Here is a 6,732-nt window from a genome sequence, read left to right as displayed (position 1 = left end):
CCTCTACTGACAGCGACCGGCAAAAACCGTGATTATCTACTTTGTGCCTTTGTCTCCGCAGCTTTGTGTCTTTGTCTCCTCTTGGCCAGCAGCTAGTGCTCCCTCTCACCGACCATATTTATGACTGTGACTGGCCTGGTTAGCGCGCAGGTGGCGTTCCTCTTCTTCTGATTCGTAGCGATGGCTGCGCTCCTCCTCACACACCCGCGGCGCAAGCTGTGTTAAGCGGTCGGCGCGTGTTGTGAAAAAGCGCGGGAGATAGAGCTATCGCTGCAAAAAACAAAATTTAGAGAATATATCACCGCTTCCGCATACTCCGCCTGCGGCACCGGCAGTGTTCTCCGAGTTAGCATTGCAGCGTGCATCCTGCCGTGTGTTGGTGATTTTCAATACCTATAAACGGCGCCTGTACCGATTCAATATGTCGGCGTCACTGAGGGCTGCTCTCGTGGTCAGCTTATTGAAATCACGTTTGTTTTTAAATTTCACAATAAACTTGCGTTTATTTGCAGATGGAAGGTACCTCGCTTTAGTCGTGACCGTCTAAAGGAGTCTCGTTGCTTTGCGGCGGCGCTGTAGTCGCAAACAACCCCAGATACTTCTGTGGCGCAGTGGACCCAATGGAGGCTGTCGCACCAGCCTATTAAGAGACGTGTCTCTTACTACTCGCATTCTAACGTTTCCTAACCGTTCGAGATTTCAAGATGGCGGACGGTCATGTGATCAAATTGCTGCAGCACCGTGCAAAATGTGACCCACATCACGTGACCGCACGCGCGCACTCGTCAGGCCGCCGATATGCTGCCTTTGCTAGCGTTCCGATATATGCATATATACCTCCTGAGCGGGTGCCGAGAGCGGTGCCGAAATACAGCAGTTGAAAACAAATGTCTGCACAAACGTTTTGTTCTTTAATCAGTGACGTTGTGGCGAAAATATTATTAATGCGAAAGCATTACTAGGTCATGTGGACATGATCGTGTCCGCAGCAGTTGTGAGGAGCTTAGAAGTAGTGCCAAAGGGATGGATGTAATGGAAAGAGGATAATGTGAGGTTGATGTCGAATGAAGAATTGTGTCCAAAAGTTCATTAGTAAATTAAATAGAGCCAAAAATGTCCAGAAAGTGAGCGGAGCCAGGGCAACGTTGGGCAGCAAGTTTGAAAACACAAAATGGGCAATTCATGTAACTTCAATAAGTAAGACAATTAATTGTGGTAATTTCGACATTACGTGAATTTAAATCCGTGCTTAATAGAGTAAATATGACGAGAAGGGACAAGTGAAGCAAAGAGAGGCAAATAAAAACGAGGAGGCGTCAATGCTTCCGCATTCCTGCAATGAATTTTACCGCAGTTGAAACAAAGTTACTGCTTTCGCATTAAAAATGGGTATTTTCAGGTACATGTCAAAGGGAAGTTTTGGTTCAGGCACCGTGCGCCCGCCAGGCACCTGTCTGTCCAGCGCTCTGCCACGTTATTGGTTGCCACGTCATGCGCTGAATGAACAACCAGCCTAGCCAAGAGAAGCATTTAACACGTTGCATTTAAAGGAGCAACCTTTGTTACTGCTAAAAGTTTTGGACAACGTACTTCCTAGAACAGGCTGTGAAAGTCTGAAACGTCATTTCAAAGGCACTCAATTTTTGAAACACGCAAAACATGCGCGTATAGTAGTCGCCCCCCCCCCCCCCCCCCCCTCCCTCTGCCTTTAGGCTGACATGTACCGTAGTGGAGCGCGACATTTAAAAACACACGTAAACACAACTTTCGGAAACGTTCTGCTCGCCTCGCACAGCACCCCTGGGAGCAGCCATTCGTTGCCAGTCGGTCACTGCTTTGAAGAAGACTGTGACAAAGTATGCAGTGTCATTTCGAAGCGATATTTACACAACTTCACGATGAATATGTGTTGTGAACCCGGACATACCCCTAAAAACTGGTCTTTCGCCGAATCACACAATATTTTCGCGGAGTCCGACATGCAGTGACCTCCTGTATACCGTTCAAAAACCGCACAGCCTAGGAAGCTCTACACGAAAAGCCGTTCTCAAACGGCATGATAAGCGAACGAAAGCAAATCACGCATCATCGCAGATGACGGTGCAGAGGAGAGCCTCCTGTGTTTGTAGACGCACCAAGGTTTCGGCCGGCTAACACCCTGACGAGTTCTCCCAAGGTGAGAACTTCACTAAAGGCATTAAACAGGTATAGACACCTTAATTTAGTGGCATGTTCTTTTCTACACAATGATGCGGAAGACAATACTACGCATGAACCACCGCCTGATATTCGCCTGTGGCCGTTAATATTTTTTAATCGAATATTTTCTGTCGTGCTGTTTCGGGTTCAACAGCAGAACGGTGGCTGTGACCTCAGAGTGCGGTTTTGCGTCACGTGAGGCGTTGGAAAGCGTCCTTATAGTCGCTGATTAATCGTTTTAATTTACTGCAGGGTTGAAGCTAGCCTTCTTCAATACCCGGAATAACAGTGAATGTTGAAGTAGCGATTTTATTGCTGTTTTTATCTCTTACGTAACCTGTACGCGCACGTTGCCGTCACAGTCCTCATTCGACTGTTAAAACCGAAAGAGCACGAGGCAGAAATGCGATTATCAATTATTTAGCCGTGCTAGGAGAATCCCAAGTAGTAATTCACGTACCATAATGCCTTACGCGTCATTACGAACAAGAAAACGCACACCGAAAAGGTAGGTGTCCATCTCCTTTAAGCTTTCTCAATCCGGCCACGTCTATGAATTGAGAGAACCATTGACAAAATGGAAGGAAAGTAGTGACGCCGTCTTCCACATGCCGATGAAAAACGAAGCGCCGGAAAGGAAACAATGGGGGTATTCCCCGCATTATTCTTATTACATTGCATCGCTCCAAAAAGTACGTGAAACAGGCAGGCAGCCTTTTACAGCTTGTTTAAGACAACAAAAAACGCATGAGTGAAGAAACTAACTCCGCCAAAAAAAAAGGGGGGGGGGGGGTTATAAAAGAAGAGCGTTTTCCTGACTGCGAACGATTTAAATCCTACGTTTCCTCCGCTCCTGCTTCCAATTACACTTCGTCGGAAAACGGTACAAGTTCGTCCGTGCAAAATTCATATCAGTGCTGTGGCAGTACACAACACAGCGTTTAGCATTACTTTTTCTAGGGTGTATACGCGCGCAAAAGAAAACAGCGAACCTGAAAATGCTGCTCAACAAAGTGTCGCGCGCGCCGAGTTGCCGTCGCCATCCGGATCATTATGGATGGTCCCTCCAGAGTGAGTTAGGTTTGCACATTGCGAAGCTATCTGTGGCAATGAATACGGTAAATCTATTTAGCTCACTGGTGGAGTTAAATGTCCTTAAAGTGTACTGCTACACAGTGTCAGCGGTAGTTTACATTGGTAAGTAATATAAATTTAGGAAACTTAAACGGCAAGCAATGAAGAGAAGCCAAAGCAAACACGCCGCTGCGGTCGGTCTTTCGTGAGAGCTGACCATCAGTGAGAGACGTAAGGTCGTTTCGCACCGAAGGGAAGCCAAAACAGAAAGGCCCAGACATCTCGCCACTCGTATGAACACCAACATGCACGATGGCTAAAAACATACTACGAAGGAAAGATGCTGGCACGGCTCCATGTTTGCTTATGTTTATTCGCCCTGTTACTCTACAGCTTGAGCGGTCGCTTCGATATTTATGTTGCCATTATTCGTTGCCCTCGTAACAAACGGACAGTAGGCCTTAACAACTGACGGATTAGAAAGAAGTCTCACCTGACTATGGCACTTTGTGGTCTGTTCCGTCGCAGGGCTCTTGGCAGTGTGGGAAGCCTGCTAGATTCCCGCCGTGGCGTCTGCGCGGCATCCCGCGTCGCCCTCTTTCCCTTTCTCCAGCCTCGGGCGGCGGAGAGACGGCTGGTGGCTAATCGCTGTCATTCGGCCGCAGCTCCGCCCCCGGCTTCCCAAGGGCCTTTGCCATTGGTGACTTCTGGCGGGAATTCGGGACCCGTTTGGGATGGTCGCGCGGCGCGCGACCGTCCGAGCGGGGCCCAGAGAGAGAGAGAGACCCCTCCGAGACAGCGTAAGGTGCGTACGTTACTGTTCGTCCGGGCCGGCCTCTGCCCTTCGGACCAGTTCATACTCGAGCTCGCCAGCGTGGGTCCTTGATCCGCCGCGGCTCGAGCCTGTCCAGGGGTCCAACGACCTCTGACAGGCGCACCTTGCGTTGACTGCCCACTCTCTCTCGCAAACGGCACAACGGCCGACACGAGAGAGATCACAGCACTGCCGCGGGGACAATCTCCTGCAGCGGCGTGCTAGCGGCGCGCATTTCTCTTGTTGCCCCGAGCGCGCACCGGAGCCTTGCTCTGAGCGCGCCCCGGGACGGGGTGACTGGTGAGTGTGTGTGTGTACCGCTGGAGGACGGCGTCAATAAACGTCTCCTTTGTGAACTTGGAGGCCTGTTTCTTGCGCCGAGCCGCTCTCCTCTCTGCACAGGTTGAACGCCGCCGCAGCGGTGCCCCAGGGTGCGTGTGGTGACGGCTGATCGGGGCCCTTGGCTCACGCGAAGCTCGAACCCGCGGTGGGTAGTGGCCTGTGTCTACTGAGAAACCCACAACTGGCGCCCAACGTGCTAAGTCACTGGCTCTTAGCCTTTGATAGCACATTTGCCGAGCAGGTCGCCTTGACGATACGGCGGTACAACCCCCAACGTCGATCACGCAGCTCCCATTGGAGCTGTATCGGGAGCACCCTGCCGTGCACCCGTCAATCGCATGCCTCCGCTGTGCGTGCTTTGCACCCAGTGTGAAAGCGGTGCGTGCGACGCTGCCGCAACCGGCCGTCCTGCACAGCAGCAGCCGTGCCCCGCGAGCAGTCAATTCTGCTCTGGGAACGGTGAGGCGCTGGCCCGGCTCCCTGTGGAAACCGCGCCGTTCATCGAACTGGGCGCCTTGCCTCCTGCGTTCGTGGTGCCCGCCCAAGCCTCCTCTGAAGCCGGGGCGCAGTCGCTGCTAAGAAGTGCTGCCCAGATGATTCAGTCGCTGTCAGGGGCGGTTGAGACGCTTTTGGCCGCGCCGAAGGTGTCTCACCCCGCTGTCAAGTTGCCCATGCCAACATACCGCGGGTATGATGACCTCCTCAGTGCCCGGGATTTCCTTGAGTCCCTCACCCATTAACAGAGAGCTATGGGTCTCACTGATCAGGTTGTGCTTGCACACATCATCCCCGCAGCACTGACTGACACCGCAGCTAAGTGGCATCGGCTTTCCGGCCACCAAGGCAGCGACTCTCGAGGAGTTCCGTGCAGCATTCTTGCGCGAATTCCTGCCCGCTGACTATGAGCGTAGGATGCGGCGAGAGTTGGAGATCCGTACCCAGGCTCAGGATGAGTCACTCCTGGAGTACGTACGTGCGATGGAGGACCTTTCCTCAATCGCCGAGCCCACAGCGTCGAACGAGGAACTGGTGGAAAGGACGATCAGTCAAGCACATCCTACTTTTTCGGCATACCTGCGCGGAGGCCGGTTCCGAGATTTTGAGGAGCTGGCCGCCGAGGCAAAGCGCATTCAAGGCGACATTCTCGCCGCGCGCGCCTATCGTCCGCCACCGCCGGCAAGCGAGGCCCTCGAGCCACGCTGTGCATGGAGAGGGGCTATGCCCCTACCCAACCGGCGACCACCCGCACACGCTGCCTCTGCAGCCGTTAGCGGGCAAAACGAAGTATGGGAGTTGAGCGAACGAGCTCTCGATCCCTACTCCTACAGGAGACGGACAGCCTGCGCTGCACCGTTTTCTGGACCGCCTGCCCAGGGACGCCAAGTGCCCGTACGCACAGCGGAGGGGGAAACCCGAATCAGCCAGCCCTTTGGCCGTGCAACGGGCGGAACCAGGCAGGGAGAGGCGCCATTGTTCCTCGACCAAGCTCGCGGCGGTGTGCGCTGTTTCCGCTGTCAAGAGACGGGGCACTTAGCGAGAGAATGCCCCGTAACCAGTTCTCCTTTGAGGCAGGGAAACGGCGGCGCGGGTCGGTCGTAAAGGGACGACCGGCCCAATCCTTGCTAATCCCCTCAGCGTACAGAGCAAGCTGCCTTGCTAATGCGCACGCGCCGTTTATTCCGGTCACCATTGCTGGCCTCGAATTTTTGGCGTTACTGGATACTGGAGCCACTGCCTCCTTGTTCGGTGAAGAGGTGTTGTCCCACTTGCAAAAGTACTTGGTGCGCTTGCGGGACTGCCGTACGACATTCAACCTTGCGAAAGGCGTAGCCCATTCGGCTGGCGCCGCGAGGCTGACTGTCAGGTGGGGAGAGCGGACGAGACGCACGCGTTTCATCCACCTCCCCGGCCTCAGTGTGCCTGTGATTCTCGGAAGGGACTTTCTCCTGAAAACCGGGATCGTGGTGGACATTGCGAATGGCGGCTATCGCGACGGACCATTTTCCCAGCTGAAGCTGTTCATCTGCCCACCGGCGTCAATAACTGCCTGCGCAGTGAAGGCGTTCGGAGAGTGCCACGCTCAGCGACCAGGGCCAAGCTCTTGTGTCGAGCGTTCCGTCGTTCACGCTCCCCTTTGGGACCGAGCGGCGCGGCACGACCAGGCACCACATCCGCTGGCCGCCTTTGCGGTAACCTTGGATGACACTCAGAAGGCTCGTTTGACAGCACTGTTGCGTCAGTACGATGAGCTCTTCACGGATCAACCTGGCTGTACTAATCTAGTGAGCCACAAGATCCACACT

At 53.6% G+C, this 6,732-nt stretch overlaps 1 pseudogene; it reads left to right on the top strand.

The window, feature by feature from the left end:
- The first annotated feature begins 5,022 nt into the window (after positions 1–5,022).
- On the top strand, positions 5,023–6,028 carry LOC144130189 (uncharacterized; annotated as a pseudogene).
- Positions 6,029–6,732: the final 704 nt, after the last annotated feature.

The sequence above is a fragment of the Amblyomma americanum genome, chromosome 1 (assembly GCF_052857255.1).
Source record: "Amblyomma americanum isolate KBUSLIRL-KWMA chromosome 1, ASM5285725v1, whole genome shotgun sequence".
NCBI lineage: Eukaryota > Metazoa > Arthropoda > Arachnida > Ixodida > Ixodidae > Amblyomma > Amblyomma americanum.
The sequence above is the reverse complement of the archived record's forward strand: the minus strand, read 5'-3'. Positions and strand labels throughout refer to the sequence as shown.